Genomic DNA, 19751 nt, shown 5'->3' with positions numbered 1-19751 from the left:
TTTTCTGTGTCACTTAACTGCTTTTCCCTCACCACCCAAAAGTGTGTCTGGCACATGGCAGGCACTCAAGAGATATTTGGTGAAACAATGAATGAACAAACAAACAAACAAACAAACAATCTAGCTTAGAGTCCTTCCTGAGGAAGTTGGGGGCTTCATCTTTCCCCAAGCTTTAGCATTATCAGGGGAAAAGATCTCTGTGCAGAACCTGGTTCATCCTGCTACGAGAACCATTGTTCTAGGCTGGGGTTGGCACACTTTTTCCTGTAAAGGGCCAGGCAAACATTTTCAGCTTTGCAGACCATTCTGTCTCTGGAGCAACTATTCAACCCTGCCACAGTCATGCAAAATTTTGCAGCCACAGAAGATCCGTAAACAAATGATCAGGACTTAGTTCCAGTGACATTTTATTTAAGAACACTGGCAATTTGAATTTCATGGAATTTTCATGTATCAGGAAATATTATTCTTTGATTTTTTTTCCCAACTATTTTAAAATGTGAAAAGGATCTTGGCTCGAGGGCTATGCGAAAAGAGGAGACGGGCTAGATTTGGCATGTGGGCCACAGTTTGCTCATCCTTGTTCTAGGTCTTTGTGAATTTTGGTGATTTATTCATTAAAACATTACACCCTTGGGATGGCCCAGAGTCCTTTCACGATCATCATCTCATTCATCCTCACGACAACCTTGGGAGGGGTGGTTCTTCACATCCTTCTCTACCTCAGTTTACCTTCAGGAAACTGAGGCCTGAAGTCACAGAACGTAGCTTTCTGACTCCACTGCCAGGATTCTTTCCGCATGGAACAGACTGTCACAAATCCTTGCCAATATGGATACAAAAACCTCAATCCATTATTGATTTTTTTAAATTAAAGTATAGTTGATTTACAACATTGTGTTAGTTTCAGGTGTACAGCAAAGTGATTCAGTTATACGTTATATACATATATACATACTTTTTCATTATAGGTTATTACAAGATATTAAATATAGTTCCCTGTGCTGTACAGTAGGTCCTTGTTGTTTATCTATTTTATGTATGGTAGTGTGCATCTGTTAATCCCCAACTCCTAATTTATCCCTCCCTCCATGCCCTTTTCCCTTTGGTAACCATGAATTTGTTCTCTGTGTCTGTAAGTCTGCTTCTGTTTTGTAAATATGTTCATTTGTATATATTTTTTTAGATTCCACATATAAGTGATATCATATGATATCTGTCTTTGACTTACTTCACTTAGTATGACCATCTCTAGGTCCATCCATATTGCTGCAAAAGGCATTATTTCATTCTCTTTTATGGCTGAGTAATATTCCACTGTGTATGTGACCACATCTTTATCCAGTCTTCTGTCGATAAACATTTAGGTTGCTCCCATGTCTTGGCTATTGTAAACAGCACTGCAATGAACACTGGGGTACATGTATCTTTTCAAACCAGGGTTATCTCCAGATATATGCCCAGGAGTGGGATTGCTGGATCATATGGTAACTATTTTTAGTTTTTAAGGAACCTCCATACTGTTTTCCATAGTGGCTGCCATTATTGGTTTCAGAGTATTAGCAGGAGCATTCCAATGAAGTAAGCACCAGAATCAGCAAAGATTCGTGTATCAAAACACAAATACCAAATCAAGAGGGCAGCCCATCTCACAGCACTGATGGTTGTTCAACTTGCCTCAGAGAAAGAAAATGTGGATACCAGCAGCCTCCTGCCCTTTGGTGTTACAGGAAAAAGTTAACGACACAGAAAATTGGTTGTGCTGCCCAGGATGGCAAATAGGAATTCTAAAGGTGAAGCCTCCACAAAAAACACATAGTGTTATACTTTAATACCTAAGCCAGCCGTGACTCTATTTCCACCTTAATTTCCTAAAGGTTCCCTGAACAGTAATTAAGACACTCAAACCAAAGGCAAACACTCGGGGGAAAAAAAATTCACATCCAAAATCCAAAAAGTCTGAACTGCATTCCACATGATTATTGCCTTAGAAATAACCTCTGGACAGATGGATATATCACCTTATAATGCTTCTCAAATCTATTGCAACCAATGTTTTCTCAGTGTATGTGAGACGTGGCACAAACAAACCAAAGCCCTCCAATTTCAAACACTGTGTCAAGGAAGGGTTAACTACCTTGCCCCCCCTCCACTCAGGAACCAGGTTATTTTGAATCCCTGGTGGAAATGCAAAACTAACCCTGGGCTTCACCTCTCAAGACCTGAGTACCTACCTAGAATCAGAAAGGAAATGGCCATAAAAACCAGGGCAATAACTCAGCGTAGCTCAGCATCTGAAGGACAGGCAGTAGATGTCCTTCCCTCCTTTTGTTAGGGAATTCTTTAAGCAAAAGTTAAAGCTTAATGGTCAAGGTCTCCACGAAAAAATATGGGGACCTGCTGATGGATGAAACCTAAACAAAAAAAAAGCCTGAGCATCTGAGGCTGGTTCTTCACACTCCGGAATTCGATTCGATTGGGTTTGGCGTCTCCAGTTGGGTTTCTGTTAATCCCACTGGTAGCGCTTAATCTAGCTCCAAAATGCCTTCCCTCTGTCACCTCCTCTCTGGTTCTACCTCTAGCCTGAGTTCAACTCACGGAGGAACAGCTTTCACTGTGCTCCTTCCTGTTCAGTACTTCAATAGTCCTCTTCTCAAGCAACTCCCTCTGCCTCAATAACTGACTATATTAGTGACCATATAATTGACTTCCCAAAACAGGACACTTTTGAAATGAAAGGGGCACTATTAATAATTATGCCAAGACAACCACAGTAAACCAGGACTGTCCATGGCAAACTGGGGCATAGAGTCATTCCAACTATAAGGTCTTAGAGGGAGAGCACTTATCTTACCTTGTTGACTCTGTCCCACCTTTTTAACCGAACAGTTCCCAGCATAGCACTGAAACACCATAGGTGCTAAATAATAAACATTTGTGGAATTGAATCTGTAAATAATAGGTACCAAAGGTACCAGCTACTATGGATTTGTCTCTGCAAAGGATGCTGTAGATTATTACAAAATACAATCATACCAGAAAAATCCCTGCTTCTGATATTCTATTTCATTTCCACCATGGCTAATTTTAAATCTCTCACCAACAGTGATTTTGTGTAAAATAATAATTAATAGTAGTTATCACTGAGTCCTATGTATGTTAATTACAGTTGAGGAACCATAGATACATTCTCCCAACAACCCTAACAAGGAAAGCATTTGTAGACCTAGTCTCTAAATGAAGCAACTGAGGCTCAGCGAGGATAAATAATTCCCATAAGGTCACAGACTCTGGCCAAGCTCATTCCCTTCCATTGACTAGAAAACTTACCAACCATAACATATTAGTTCCAGAGTGTTACTTTTCAAAACCATTTCACCATTGAGACAAGGTGCCATAACATTCAGCAAGCTATGCAAAGCCATGAAATCGATGATGCGTGGCCCAACTATACCACTGACTGTCTACTGTACTTCCTCTAACGTGATGTGGATTCAAACTAACTGAAAAAGAGGAGACCTGGAAGAACGCTGGCAAGACCCTATGATAACATACAGCACAGCCCTTCTTTGAGAAAAAGCAGGAAGGCAGAAACTGGCATCTTGATATCCAAATGTCAAATAAGCTTTGCTGGCCAGCCCCACAAATGGGACCCACAAACAGAATTTCCTAAGCGATAAAAAGAAGTGAGCACCTGCTTTTCTGAGGCGAGGTGAGGGGAACAGTGGGAGGAGGGGAAAGAGATGTTATTACTAAACAGGAGCGATGAAAATTGCTTTTACGGAGGGAAGGGAATTTAAGCTGTAAACTCCATGAGGGTGGAGACTGATGGAATCGAGCGTTCTCTGGCACTTTGTCCAACTTCTTGTCAGTGAAATTCCACACACAAAGCCTAGAAAATTCGTCTCCCATAATGCTTTGATTGATGGCAGTTTCACATCTAACACAAGAGGTTCTTCCAAGTGAGATGTCCGTGTTTAACGTTCCCCCTCCACCCCACCTATTTTAAAGTGTGTACAAATTTCCCAAATCCGTAAAACTAGGGACTCGCGTGGGTACATTCCTCAAATTACAAGCTACCAAAATACTTTCCAAGAGCACAATGGGTTGTTGACTTTTCCTTAAAAAAAAAAAAAAATACAGGAACCTCACGTATACACTTGCAAGAATCACAAACCACCTTCTTTCTCATAAATACACTCCCAGGAAATTAGCTGAGCATCTCAATCCCAACAAAGAGAAAGCTTTGTCTGCTGAACAAGAGACTCTCATTAATGCCTCGCTTAGATTGATTATGGAAGACATGCTGTACAAACGATGTTTCCACGACGAGGAGAAAGAAGCTGCAGTCACTAAATTCAATAGTCACCAACTAACTCCCTGCAGACTAAATTCTGCTCCCAAAAGCACATTCAGCTATCACTGATCTCAAAGGTTTTAAACCAAGCAAGTTGGGCACTGTGTCCCTGCAGCTGCCAGCCAGCAATACCACACATATAAACATTTAGCCTAAAAATTAACTGTGTTCTGGGAAAGGCACAGAGCAACAATCATAAATCATAAACAGCAGCTCACATCTCCAACCCCTCCTTCCTGGTTCCAAGATCCTCATTTCGTCACAGGGCTGCAGACCAAGACCCAGTGTTACATGAAATGGAAGTAGGATTTGGTTAAGATTGGCTTAACAGTGAAGAGGTGTTAAAAAAAAAAAAAAAAAAAAGAATGCTGCACATCTCTTACATAAACACTGTCATGGGAGGTCTTGCTAAACAGACAATGACCATATAGCTAGCTACATTTCTCTGCCCCATGGAGACCAAGCTCTGGCCAGCAGAATGGGAGCAGAAGTGATGGGAACCGATTCCAGGCCTGGCTCAGTAAACTCAACGTCCTTATCCCTCTGCCTGGTTGCCTACAAAAAGGAGATGACCTTCAGAATGACCTTGGGAGCCTTGGGTTGAAAATGGCTGATCAACAAGATGGAAGGAGGCTGGGTCCCTGAAACACCAAATGGAGGAGAGCTGTCCCAGCAGGAACTCCTACTCTAGACTTCTGCGTGAGAAATTTTTCTTGGGTTCATTTACTGAGACTTGGTGATTTCTGTTACAGAAGTTAGTGTTACCTTATATAATACAGGCAGTCATGAAGAGTCCATTTATAAGCATCAAGAGCCCCTACTTGCTCTGGGGCTTCCTAAAATGTGCCTATCCACAGAACCCAGTGTCCTGTGTCACCTGTGAATGCTACTCTTATTATGTGCCTCTGAAACCATAGCAGCATGGGGGCCTTCTCCCACAGTCTTTGGTCTTAGAACAAGGGTATCACAAGAGTGATGTAAAACTCCTCTGTCAATAGTTCCTCAACTGGTATTAACTGATAGCATATGAAAGGTTCTCTTCTAGATACTAAGGCACAGAGACATGTTTTCTACCCTCTTAAAGAGGGGCAAAGAGACACCCATCAACAAATACTGGACTTCAAACACACTATGATAGAATAGAAGCATGTAGAAAACACAAAATAGTAGAGTACTATTACTTGTGTGGGGGAAGCTGGTTAGGAACGTTAGCCAAGAGGAGATGATCTGGCAAAGAGCAGAAAGGATGACAACGATAATTCTGGTTGTGCCTTAGGTGGTGGTGGTGATGATGGTAGGTCAGCTATTCGAAGGACTGTCCCATCAAATGAACAATCACAGGAGATACTTTCCACTGCCACCCTCACATTTTCTCACATGATCATCATATCCACACACACACACACACACACACACACACACACACACACACAAATCATACATCCTACGTCATAAGAATGATAATTGGGTGAGCGAGGGTTTGCCTGTATAAGAAACTGTGAGGTTAGTAATTGTGGTAAGTCACTAAAATGGCCCCGTTTCTTCACCCCACCCTGAGGTACTCCTTTGGCCATGGAAGTCTGCATGCCATTCTGGGCAGCACATTCTGCCCGACGTTCTGACTCTGAGCTTGGCCAGGGGACTTGCTTTGGTCAATGGGATGTGAGCTAACATTCCACAGTGGATTTAAAAGCACTTGCATGACTGGCTCACCGTCTCTTGCACCTCTGTCACATCCATGAGAACTTGCCTTGGCAACCCTGCCAGGGGATGAGAGACACGTGTGGAGCTGAGTCCAACCACCTCACTCATCCCAGCCAAGGCCATTCTGGATCAGTGACCCTCAGACATGTGAGCAAGGCCAGCTATGATCACAGAGCCCTCTGAACCACCAGATGCGTGAACAATAAACAGTTATTACCGTGTGCTACTGAGGCTTAGTGGTTGTTTGCTAGGCAGCATTATTACAGCAATAACTGGTGGAGTACTACTGTCATCATCCCCATTTTACAGATGGAGAAACAGGGGCAAAAAGAAGTGAAGTAACTTCATCAAGGTTACACAGCTGGTATGTGGCAAAACCGGAATTTGAAGGCAGGCAATGGCTCTATAGTCTTTGCTCTTATCCATTTCATTCACCATAACTTCTCTCCATAAAGCAGTGAGAGTTGAATCTTTATCAGAAGGCAAAGTGCTCTGCCTGGGCTCCAGGTGGGGCCTCCAGGCTGGGAGGAGGGATCCTGGGTATCCTGCTAATTGGTGGCATTCACCTCCCTCTAGTCATTGATTTAGTGCTGGCATGATGGGGACCATCTGCTCTCCCCGGGAGCTCTGCAACACCTGAGCTCTCCCTACCTTTCCCTGCATCGCATTGTCACAGCTCAGATCCTTTTCCTCCAAAGATGCCTCCTCGGGGCCAGTGAAAGCGAGTCCCCCTAAAACCGAGTTCCCCTGCTGAGTTTATGATTAACCTCTCTATCCAAAACTTTATTCCCTTTCTTGTCCATCCCTGTTCCCCTCAGGATTGAGGAGTATCAAAGAAAAGGGGGGAATGAAACCAAGTAGGACCCTGCAGGGCCTTCCTGGGTACAAAAGCCGCTCCATGGCGCCCCGCTTTTTCTTTGGCCATCTGAGTTCCAAAAAGCAGACTCAAGCAGTTAATGATCAGGACAAGAGAGAGTCACAGTTCCTCCTGAAGGGATATGGATAAGAATCTGATGCATATCTTTGAGTTGTTCTGCAGAAACTAAGACCCCTACGTGGTGGAAGATGATGACTACTTGCTGACCGAAAGCATGGAGACCCCAGACTGGTTGGAACCAGAAGGTTGATGATGGAGATTCCCGAAACATCACCCTGTTACCTCACCACCAATCAATCAGAAGAAGGTCCACAAGCTGCAGCCCTCACCCTAAATGTTGCCTTTAAAAACCCTTCCCTGAAAGCCATCAGGGAACTCGAGTCTTGGAGCACAAGCTGCCCATTCTCCTTTCTTGGCACCCTGCCGTAAACACTGTGTTTTCCTTCACCACCACCAGTGTCAGCAGATTGGCTTTGCTGTGTGTCGGGCAAGCAGATCCAAGTTTGAGTTCGGTAACACCCACACCTGGAGCCAACAGGGGCTTCCTCTCCACTCACCCTCCTCCCCATGCTCACCCCCTGCCAGGCTTTCCAGCATCATCTTTTCACCTTTACCAGGAAATCTGCAGAAATGCCTCCAGCACCTGCCTCTGCTCTCACCTCCCTCACCTCCACTTCTTGCTTCTGGAGTGCTTAAGCCTGGCTTTGAGGTTATCCCATTTGGAAGTCAACTGTTCTGACAGCCAGCTGTATTTGTCCCCTCTTCCCTCCCCACTCTGCCTCCTCTTTCCAAGTAATGAATGATGGCTTGGCAAAGAAAGATAACCCTCTGCCAAAATAAAAAGTCTGTCAGAACAACTCGCAAGAGTTACTGTGTCCTCTTACCCCTCCGCCTGGCCAGGTTTCCTGTGTGTTTTCCATCTCTGCCGAACACCATGGTACCAAAGGTGACCACTCTAACCTCAGTACTAGGACTACGTTTCTCAAAGTGGCACACCAGTACAGAATCCTCTGGGCTGCTTATTTGAAATGCAGGTTCCTGAGCTTGGCCCTAATGAATTAGACTACCTGAGGGAGGCCCTAGAAGCTGTATTCATACATAGTAAGTTTCCCACATGATTCTAAAGCATTGACTCTTGAAAACAGTCTTCCTAGTGACAACCTTCAGTTGCAGGCCTAGAACAATACTGGTCCACAGTCAGCAGGTAATTTATGCTTCATCTCACATCAGCCTCATTTCAACTCTAGAAGTGGGTACAATTTTTCTCCCATTTTAGAGATGAGGAAACTGAGGCTTTGAGATATTAAATAACTCCCAGGTCACATGACTAATACATGGTAATGTTGGCTTTGAACAAAGATCAACCCCATGCTCTAAACCTGCTCTGAAATCCTCATATGCTAGATGACTTCGGTATTTCCAAAAGCTGATGATACTGGGTATCTATGTTCACTTGTGATGTTTCCCTATTACCCATAAAACCGTCATTAGAATGAAAACTCAGAAAACAAGCACCTTATTTTTAGGAAATTCTCTCCATACTCACTTTTGATGAGCAAGTGTAGTATAACTGTGTTCCATGGATGTGAAGAACACTGTTGATTTTACATTTATTCCAGCCTCAATTTCCCACCCAGTGCCAGAGGGTGGAGTGACTTACAAGGAAAATTGACACTAGTTGTCTTTATAATTCACCATCACAGACATAATCATTTGTGCCTCCTTCCAACTAATCCTATTTTAGCAAAGCATTAGGCACAAAGTAGGTAAATAATGAAATGCTGGAAAAATAAAGCTGAATTGCTAAGCAAATAATAACAACGGTAATAATGAAAATAACAGCTGCACTTATTGACTGCTTGCCAAGGCCAACTTCTTTACAGATACCATCTCATTTGAGCCCAAGTAATATTTCTCCCCAATTTACAGACGGATAAACCTAAATGTATAGAGGCTAAGTAACTTGCCCAAGGTCACACAGCTAATTAAGTAGCAGAGCTGTGATTCCAACCCACATCAGTGTCACCCTGAAATCAACTGCTGTAAAAACACTTTCTATACAAAGAGTGGTCCCCAGAAGGGCAGCATCAACATCGACCAGGAGCTTATTAGAAATGCACAATCTGGGCTTCCCTGGTGGCGCAGTGGTTGAGAATCCGCCTGCCAATGCAGGGGACACGGGTTCGAGCCCTGGTCTGGGAAGATCCCACGTGCCGCGGAGCGACTGGGCCCGTGAGCCACAACTACTGAGCATGCGCGTCTGGAGCCTGTGCTCCGCAACAAGAGAGGCCGCGACAGTGAGAGGCCCGCGCACCGCAATGAAGAGTGGCCCCCGCTCGCCGCAACTAGAGAAAGCCCTCGCACAGAAACGAAGACCCAACACAGCTATAAATAAATAAATAATTAATTTTAAAAAATAAAAAAATAAAAGAAATGCACAATCTCAGGCCGCTCCCCAGACCTACTAAATCAGGACTGAGTACACAGTTAAGTCAGAGAAGCATCTGTCTAAACCACGGTTTCTCAGCCTCAGCGCTCCTGACATCTGGGGCTGAATAATTCTTTGCTGTGGGGGTCCGTCCTGTGCAGTGTAGGATGTTTAGCAGCATCCCTGGTTTCTACCCACTAGATGCCAATAATAACCCCCCTTCCTCCCCAAGTCATGATGACCAAAAATATCTACAGCTGTATCCAATGTCCCCTGGGAGAGCAAAAGAGCCCCCAGCTGAGAACCACTGGCTAGATGAGAATGCTTTTCTGCTGGGCTGAATTTCTGGCACGGAGTAGAAGTTTGTATGCACAAATGAGAGGCCTGTCTCCTAGGGGTCTGTAAGCCAAAAAAGAACCTCTGGGTTCCAAGGACTGGGTTCTAGGTCTGTCACTGCCTGCCCTGTGAAGCTGGGAGTGACAGAATCAGGTCTGCACCTCTGCATACAGCCCCACCACCAAAAAGGCTGACCTAGAGCAGGGCTCCTCCAAACCTCGCTGCGTATGAGAATCACCCGGAAGTTGTTTTGAAAAATACAGATTAGGGTCTTCCCTGGTGGCGCAGTGGTTAAGAATCCGCCTGCCAGTGCAGGGCACATGGGTTCAAGCCCTGGTCGGGGAAGATCCCACATGCCGCGGAGCAACTAAGCCCGTGTGCCACAACTACTGAGCCTGCGCTCTAGAGCCCACGAGCCACAGCTACTGAGCCCGTGAGTCACAGCTACTGAAGCCCACGCGCCTAGAGCCCTTGCTCCGCAACAAGAGAAGCCACCGCAATGAGAAGCCCACGCACCGCAACGAAGAGTAGCCCCCGCTCGCCGCAACTAGAGAAAGCCCGCGCGCAGCAACGAAGACCGAACGCAGCCAAAAATAAATTTATAAAAAAATAAATAAAAATACAGATTAGGTGGTGCCCTCCCCACAAGGCCCCCCACCCCCGCCGGGCCCCGGAATCAGCTTCTCTAATAAGCTTCTCAAGATATTCTTATGCACTTCATCCCTGAACTGGTTTTTAGGAAGCAGTAGACCAGAACATTTCAAAAGGCCCCCCAATTCTAGGATTTTACCCTCTTCGTCAGTGACTCAGGCCCCCTCCCCATCCAGAGGTGCTACTGACTCAAAGAAACCAAATCCTACCGAGAGTCCTCAGGCTGTCCCGTGCGATCCAACCAGCATGAACCACACACCGGGCCCCAGCATGGGCTCCGGGCCCACCGCGGCCGCATCCCACCTCCAGCGTGGCACTCGGCAGGAATGAAGGCAGCGCGCGCGGGGCCTGACTGTCTTAAGTGCTGCGGAAACCTGCCGCTAATTACGTTAGCACAGTCAGATGGAGTCGGGTGAGGCGGGGCTGCTCCAGCCAGGGGCAGTCGTGGGAAATGAGACGCACACGTGAGACTCTTTCCACAGCTGCAGAACTGCATGCGGTGCGAGCGCAGGCCCGTTGGAGAGGTTCCTTCCCAGCCGCGGACTCTGCGGCAGCGAGACACTGATTGCGAGGTCGCTGCCCTGAGTGCATCGGGTATCCCCAGGGAAGACAGCCGGAGGGCCGGAACCGTTTCCTGACGACGGCTCGCTCAGTCGAAGGTACTCAAAAGAGCCAGAAAGACACAGCTGACATTTACGGAGAGCATCAACACGCGTGCACCACCTCCTTCACCCCAGCACAAGCCACGCTGCAAGGAAGCCTGACGGACTCTATCTTACAGATGAGGAAACTGAGGCTCAGAGCTCAAGAGTAATTTGCTCCAGGACACCCAGCACTTACGGTGGGACGGGAAGTGGGCTCATTTTTAAGAACCCCAGAGGCCCTATCTTGTTGCTTTTTTATTTCCTGTATCTGAAGGGAACTTTCCTGAACCAACTTTAATATTCAGCCAACAGCCCCAAGGGTGTAAGTAGAAGCCGGGACTGCTGGGGCACCTGGCCCCAGGAACAGACCTGCAATTCCTAGAATTAAACACCAAGTTACTATGACCAAGTCTCTGCCCTACAGCAAAGCAACCGAGGGGCTTTCTGAGCTCAAAAACACTAGGTTGAGCCCAAAAGCGTTTTACCACTTTTAATTCATGAATCTGCCCAATGATATTTTTTCTCTCTTCTTACAAGGATTTTCTTTTTCTTCCCATAAATCCTTGTCCATTCAGTCACAGCCCTTCTTTTTGGCTTTTCCCATCAGTACCTGAAACAGAGAAAGGGGTTAGAGGTCCTAACGGGTCCCATGTGCTGATGGTGGCCAGAATCCCCAGGAGGGATCAAGGTAGCCCTGCCATGAACCAGGTGAGAGGAGGCCAGCTTCCCAGTCCTGAAATACGTGCTGGGGACAGAAGGCCACAGGCCGAAAGTCTCACTGGTCGAGTCCAATTAAGTAGAGGTGCTCCCAGATGAGAGGATGGAAAGAACCTTGTTGGCTACTTTGTATGGGCCAGGAGCTGTTGTAAGCATTTACACAGATTTGCTCTTGTATTCCTAAATGCACACACACTTTTAAAGGTGGGTTACTCAGCCATAACAAAGAATGAAATAATGCCATTTGTGGCAACATGGATGGACCTAGAGATTATCATACTAAGTGAAGTGTCAGACAAATATCATTTGATATCACTTATATGTGGAATCTAAAAAAAACAAATGATACAAATGAACTTATTTACAAAACAGAAATAGATCCACAGACATAGAAAACAAATGTATGGTTACCAAAGGGGAAATCGGGGGAGGGGATAAATTAGGAGTTTGGGATTAACAGATACACACTACTATATATAAAATAGATAAAACAACAAGGACCTATTGTATAGCACAGGGAACTACAGTTAATATCTTGTAATAACCTATAATGGAAAAGAATCTGAAAATAATATATATACTTCCATTTTTAAAAATTAAATAAATAAAGGTGGGTACGAATTACCATCCCCAATTTGCAGGTGGGCAATGAGACTCTGAGAGGGTTAATGACTGCCCAAGTTTTATGGTGTGAATGTTTGTTTCCCTCCAAAATTCATTATATTGAAATACTAACTCCCAAAGATGATGGTATTAGGAGGTGGGGCCTTTAGAGGTGCCTAAATCATACGGTGGAACTCTCAGGAATAGAATTAGCACCCTCATAAAAGGGGCTCCAGAAAGATCCCCAGCCCCTTCCATCAGGTGAGGACATCAGGTGAGGAAAGATCCCCAGCCCCTTCCATCAGATGAAGGCCCTCATCCGACCATGCTGGTACCCTGATCTCAGACTTCCAGCCTCCAAAACTATGAGAAATAAAGTTGCTGTGTAAAAGCTACCCAGTCTGTGGTGTTCTGTGAGAGCGGCCCAAACAGACTAAGACACCAAAGTCACACACCTAGGAAGCGACAGAGGTGGGGTTTGAACACAGCCCATGCGATGCCACTACACCACTGCGGGGAACGTTTGGCAAGGCGTTTGTGTTAGTCCCGTGCGCCCACAGTTCCTTCTCCCTTGTAACTAACACCTTTAGTCACCTGATACAGATCTGTAGGTAATGCCTAATCTATCATCTAAGACCTGGCCACACCAAGGGTGGTCCTCAGACCAGCAGCAGGAGCACCACCGGGGAGCTTGTTAGAAAGAAAGACTCCTCAGCCCTGCCCCAGACCTCCTGAATCCAGTTTGAGAAGCGCTGATAAGATCCTTATCTTCCTGATTCAATATAAGGAGCTGCTCTCCTGGGGTCTGGGCCTCAGGAGTTTTTGGAGTCTAACAAGATTTTTTTTGCGTTGCTGTACTCCCTTCAAACTCTTTCCCGATGGCTCCCCTCGGTCTCTCCCTTCTCCACCTCATCGGCGCATGTGATGGTTTGAATTGCACAACGTCTGTCAGCTGCCCAATTTAGCACCGGCCGCTGCCTTCCAGAGAGCTCACATGTTAATTGTCTCACACACACAGCCGGTGGTGGCTAAAAAGTTCAAAGACTGATTGCAGGGCAGATGGAAATTACCACTCACTAATCAAATGATCTCCATCCAATTAAATGACTAGCAATCTGGGGAGAAGACATGAGCTCTGTTTGGGGGCTCATGTCTTTGTCTGTTTTGCTGCATAGCGATCAACAGGTACAAGTGTATCTCCATTAACTGAATTATCTGGCCAATCCAGTCTGTTGTAAAAACCATGCGTGTAGAAGGAATAGGAAAGAGCAGCTGAGGTCCTGGAGGTGCTGTCAGGGGAAGAGGGGAAGGTCACGTGTTTGCTCACAGCTGTGCCTTACCCAAACCGGCATTAATACATTCCTCAGTGACTGACACCAGGGTTTGGTGGAAGGCACTTAAGACTCGCCCTGGGGACTTCCCTGGCGGTCCAGTGGTTAAGACTCCATGCTCCGTGCTTCCACTGCAGGGGACGTGGGTTCAATCCCTGGTCCAGGGAACTAAGACCCCGCACGGCCAAAAACAAAAGACTTGCCCTGTGTTCTGAGGGGGAGGTTGACTCCTTCCTCCTGCATCTGGGGGCACCTGAAGGAGCTCGACACGTGCAAACTATAACTACAAGTTCACTCCCTCCTGGCTGATGTTACGGCCGGCCCTGAGGCTGAGCGCTTTTCCTGCATGAGCTGATTTAATCCCCACAAATGCCCACGAGGGTGCACCCCAACCCAACCTGAGCCCATTTTGCAGTTGAGTATCTGCAAGCTTAAATGACTTGCTCAAGGTCAAGGATCTAGTTGTGGTTGGGCAAGGACTGGAACTGAGGATTTGACCATCAAACGCTAGACCACATTCCCCAAGAGGGAGAAAGGTACTCTGAGCCCAGCACCTTCCATTCGGTGCCTCCACAAGACTACCTAGCAAAATTAGGGTGTTTGCCTCCAGGGACCTGGTGTTTGCCCTCTCGTTACTTCCTGGATCCCAGGGTCCCACTATGTATCCACCCAGGATGCACGCTAACACCTGTCCTTCCCTGGTAACTCCTAGGTGCAGGCTTTACAGTCAAGGACAGGAAACCTGCAAAAGACAGATGGACTCATGGTCCAGCTATGAATGCCAGTGGGAGGGGTCCTATCTCGAGCATCTTTCTACTCCATACCCAGAACCTGGTCCCATCTCTTATTCCAGAATGCTCTGAAAAGCTGTTCCACTTTTCTGCCCCTCTCTCTCTAAGACTGAGAAGCCCAGAGCCCTTGCAATCCTCAAGGACTCCAAGAGGAATGAAGCGTCCTTACCAACAGGCCCTTGTCTGCAATGAATGCCGGCCCTGTGCTAGGGATGGAATCAAAGGGCTCTATTCAACCCCCTTGATCAAACCTACCTTCCCGTCCGGGGCCCTACACAGACCAGAACCTGAGGAACCTCCCCCCATTTTATTCCCTAATGTCCCAGACTAGCCAGCCAGCCTGCTGCAATAGTTCAATTCCTCTCCTTCCTTACTGCAGAGAATCACATGCATTGAAACTAAAAGCCTGTGGATGAGTGAGTCCCACACCAACCTAGGGTGAAAAATGACTGGCAGCTTTGTCATCCAACTGAAAACTCACAATGCAAGGGATTTGTAATTCTTCTACCAAAGTAGGTCTTGTGGGGAAAAGTATACCTGCAACTTCAATAAATCCAGCGTCATAATCATCATGGCATTTTATTCCTCTACCCCTTTCCTGTTGAACGCTCCTCTCTTAGCTCATGTAATCCTTTCTATCCCTTCACAGAGAAACACCACGCCAAACACAAATGAGTCTTGTATGAGTAAGACAACAAAGGAAGACATCAGAAGTTCATTCACCTTCTTCCTCTCTCATCCATTTCTGGATCCTTGGTTCATTTTGCCCCTGCTAATCATGTGGCTTAAAACAAACATTTAAAATTCTCTGTGCCGCCTATCACTAAGCTAGGACTGATAAATCCAAACCCTTACCTCCCAATGTAAAAAAAAAAAGAGGCCAATAAACCCTTAGCAAGCACCAGGCCCTCCGAAAGGGAGGCAATATTACACATTAGGAAATAAAAGGAGAGCTCAGATGTAAACTGCCAGGTATTAATGCAAAGTAATAAACCAGGAAAAGGCCCAACAGCAATGTTTTATGGAGACAAAGCAAGAACTTCTCCCAAGGAGAGGGGAGGTCAAGAACGGAGCTTCTAATCTAATAAATCAAAGCGGAAAAAACAAACTATTAATAAGGCCTGGCAAATGTATCTCAGAAGATAGCTACAGGGAAAAACAGTAGGAGCTTAAGGGTCACCTGGGGTGTTGGATTAAAAGTCCACAATCAAATCCTGCAAAGCCATATGAATCTTACTTAGCTCTATCAAAAAATACTGATGGAGAGCTTCCCCACTGGGCCCCAGGCTGCCTGTACCAGGCACAGGGGGCTCAGAGAATGCCCTAAACCCTACGGTGGCAGCCTCGTGGCCAGGGAGGATGCCCAGAAAATGATAACAAGAGAAAAGGGGGGGCAGAATGAGAGGAGGGGGCCGCTGAGGACCTAGACCATGGCAGGAGGCAGTCGGAGGCCCCGGAGAACCCATGCTTATTTTTGATGATTCCTCTTCCTGTCTTTTTTTTTTTTTTTTTTTGGTCTGAATTCTCCAATATTGAGCTACCTGCTGTCCAGACTTAAGTGTATATTTGATTTATACAATAACGACTACGTTATACTCACAAAGCTGTCATGACCCACCAGCATGGTTCTGTATCCATTTGTCAGGGCACATTTTCTCCAAATCTTCCCTCTTGACGTTTTCTTGCTGAAGCCAAGGTTAAAGAATGCAGAGTCTGGCCCCAGAGCTGCATAAAGTTAATGACCCAACAAGCAATTGCTGTTCCAGGCTTTGGGGCGGTGCGGGGTCGAAGAACAGTCCAGGCACCTGGACACGGGGTTCCCCCAATTTCTCCCTTCCCACCCCATTCAGGTGAGGAACCGGAAGTAGGCTACAGGTGTTTCTACCTCAACTGTTGAGGCTCCAATGGCTGGTTACAGGCCTCACCCCAGCTCTGATTGAGGCTCAGAGATACCCACCCCCGCCCCTCACCCTCACCCCCACCCCAGTGGCCTCTACAGAAAGCCCCGGTGCAGAGGAATACATCAAAACTGCCTGCTTCTCCATAGGAAACAAACTTACGGTTACCAAAGGTGAAAGGGAGAGGGGGAAGGATAAGTCAGGAGTTAGGGATTAACAGATACAAACTACTATACGTAAAATAGATAAGCAAGAAGGATTTACTATATAACACAAGGAATTATATTCAATATCTTACAATAATCTATAATGAAAAATAATCTGAAAATATATATATAACTGAATCACTTTGCTGTACACCTGAAACTAACATAATATTGTAAATCAACTGCACTTCAATGAAAAAAAGAATGAGAAAAAAAACTGTCTGCTTCTCTAACAGCCTCTAAGAAAAGGATAAAAAACCTAACACTCCTTCCCTCCCCACAGAAAAGATTCACCAATAAGCATTTGTTAAGTGCTTGCTCTATTCTTTGGGATCCAGGTGAATTGAAAAACAAGAACCATGGACCAGACAGAGAGACCTAAATTAAGCTAATCCTGGGGGAAAAAAAAGGATGAGGACTGGCAATAGTGAGCCATTGAAGGCTGCGGAGCAATAGAGTGGCGGCCATGTTGAAAAGGGGTTAAAAAGATAAAGACACCATGAGAAGAAATTCAAAACTCAATCACCTCTTTCTTCTTACTGCTGGTAAAGAATATTAACAAAAATAACCCCTTCCTCCAGCCACCTAAAAACTATTAGAAGTTTTCTCAAAGAAAATTTTCACCATGTTATCAGCTGCAAAAGACTATTAAAATCAATAGCTAACTCAAGCATTCAGCCCTTTGAACTGAATCCTCCCCACATCCGCTTGAATGGGCTCTTGGAAATCATTAAGACTTGCACAAATAACCAAGAAGACCCCTTCCCGACAAGTCAGATAACCCAGAAGTGAAACTTGCTGAAATCTTCAATGAAAAGGGTCTCTTAGGGAAGTTTCCAACAAAAGCATCTTTGAAGGCCTGGCCCTCCTGTGAACTCCGCAGTAGATTACTGCGGTCATGAGACACTAACACTATCCCTATTCTCCATGTGTACATTCCTTTGTTCTTCTGGCTTTTTATTGGGCTGAAGTGAAGCTCACCCTGGCAGTTGAAGATTTCCCTAAAATCTAGTCACTCTTCATTCTATCTGCTTGTCTCCCAGTAATGGTTGGCAGTAAAGCCTTTTAAATAAAAATGGACACATATGCTTAGGGAAACATTTTACATCTTACATCTTACCCATGCACAGACCAGGAGGGAGAGAGGGCACCCCTCCGCCGACAAAGATGGAGACGTTATTAAGGTGAAACGTGATGTCCAACATCCCTGGAGCCACAGGATGGCACGAAGTAGGGGACAGGAAGAATGACCCAGGAAATGCCCACCAGCAGCTCATGCAGGGCAGAGTGGCCGCGGACAAAGTAAACGGCTTGTCAAGGAGCAGCTGGCTTCAGCACGCTTGCTGTCACCTGGCCCTCCTCCTCTCCATGCCATCTTACCCCGTCACTGATCCAGGGCCTCAGAAAGAGTGGGACAAAGAAGACAGAAATCAACATACAGGAGGAAAGGTTAGTGGAGGCCAACAGACTTCGGGCCCTCTTAGAAAAACACAGAAAACAACTAAAGAAGAAAACTCCAAGGAAACTATTTGTAGAAAAAATAGTATGTGAACCTTTTTTTCATTCACAAGGTACTCAAGAAGTTGTGACAACATCAGAGGAATGAACTCATGTATGAGCTTGCTAGGACTGCCATAAAAAAATACCACTGACTGGGGGGCTTAAACAACAGACATTTATTGTCTCACTGTTCTGGAGGCTAGAAGTCTAAGATCAAGGTGTCAGGGAAGGGTTGATTTCTTCTGAGGCCTCTCTCTTCAGCTTGCAGACGGCTACCTTCTCCCTGTGTCCTTACATGGTCTTTCCTCTATGAGCACGGACCTCTGGCTGACTCTCTGTGTGTCCAAATTTCCTCTTACAAAGACACTAGTCTGACTGGATTAGGGCCCACCCATATGACCTCATTTTAACTCAATCACCTCTTTAAAGATCCTGTCTCAATTCAGCCCGTAACACTGTTAATGACAGTAACTGTCCTTTAAGGCATATGACAATCGTATTATGCCAGGTCCTTGATGCACCTCGGCTTGTTAAATCTTTGCAGAGGTCCCATGAGGGCAGTTATTCTCCTTTATAAGTCATGGATAAGGGTTCCAAGTGTCACACAGTTAGAAGGTGGCTAAATTATCCACAGCATAAGTATAAAGATAGGTCTGAGCCCAGGATGGGGATGAGGAGGCCTGCCTTCCCCAGCTCCAGTGGAAAGGCTGTTTCTAGACGGCAAATTCTCTCAGACTCCCCAGTTCAATGATCTTCAGAACACACCATAAAACTCATCCTTCAAACTCTGTGTAGGATTTTGTGATAGGAAACGACACATTATGGGTTTTTCTGTCTTGTTTAAAACAAAAAAAAAAAGTTTTAGGGGAGGAGTCTGTGAGTTGAGTTCTTAATGGAGACTTGATTTTATGGTGCCAAAATAAGACAACTGTAAACAAAACATCTCAAAGAGTGAGGAGTGGGCCTGCAAATTTCATTGGCCCTGCGCCATTATTTACTGATAGGATTAGCAGATGTGAGGTGGAATTGCTCCCCTGGCTTGAAATAACGTAATGTATTTTTCCTAATGTAATTTGAAGCGTTTGTTAACACAATAATCCAACACAAACATGAGAACTGATATGGGGAATTGTGGCCAGCAGTCACTTCAATAACACCCTAAAGGAAAATTGACTAATATTAGTCCTGATCAAAAAACACAATTAAAGAAGATAAAGATTAACAAAAAATAAACCAAGTACGGTCGGCCCTCTGTATCTGCAGGTTCCACAGCCGCGGATTCAACCAAACACGGAACAAAAAAAAATTTTTTTTAATTTTCTAGTCTCTCACCTTCTGAGAGGGACTACTTTCTGCCTATGGAATACACTCGCTTCCACTTAAAAAAAAAAAAAAAGTCCAGAAAGTTCCAAAAAGCAAAACTTGAATTTGCCATGCACTGGCAACTATTCATACAGCATTCACATTGTATTTACAACTATTTACACACGATTTACATTGTATTAGGTATTATAAGTAATCTAGGGACGATTTAAAGTGTACAGGAGGATGTGCATAGGTTATATGCAAATACTACGCCATTTTATTCAAGGGACTTGAGCATCCGAGGATTCTCGTATCTGCGGGAGATCCTGGAACCAATCCCCCGAGAATATCAAGGGAAGACTGTACTTGACATTTATTTTTAAGTTGGCAGGCATTCCAATGC

The 19751-nt window shown here is 45.3% G+C and overlaps 1 protein-coding gene and 1 long non-coding RNA gene across 5 annotated transcripts in view; one reads left to right on the top strand and one right to left on the bottom strand.

The window, feature by feature from the left end:
• The window catches only part of CHST11 (carbohydrate sulfotransferase 11), a 278318-nt gene that overhangs the window by 225911 nt on the left and 32656 nt on the right, over positions 1-19751 (bottom strand). The window lies entirely within an intron of this gene.
• On the top strand, positions 10819-18682 carry LOC309609061. The gene is made up of 2 exons (XR_014233239.1): positions 10819-12578; positions 12623-18682. It is a non-coding gene; the product is annotated as an uncharacterized lncRNA (long non-coding RNA).

The sequence above is a fragment of the Balaenoptera borealis genome, assembly GCF_965194805.1.
Source record: "Balaenoptera borealis genome assembly, chromosome: 13".
Classification (NCBI taxonomy): domain Eukaryota; kingdom Metazoa; phylum Chordata; class Mammalia; order Artiodactyla; family Balaenopteridae; genus Balaenoptera; species Balaenoptera borealis.
This window is presented reverse-complemented; position numbering and strand designations above follow the sequence as displayed.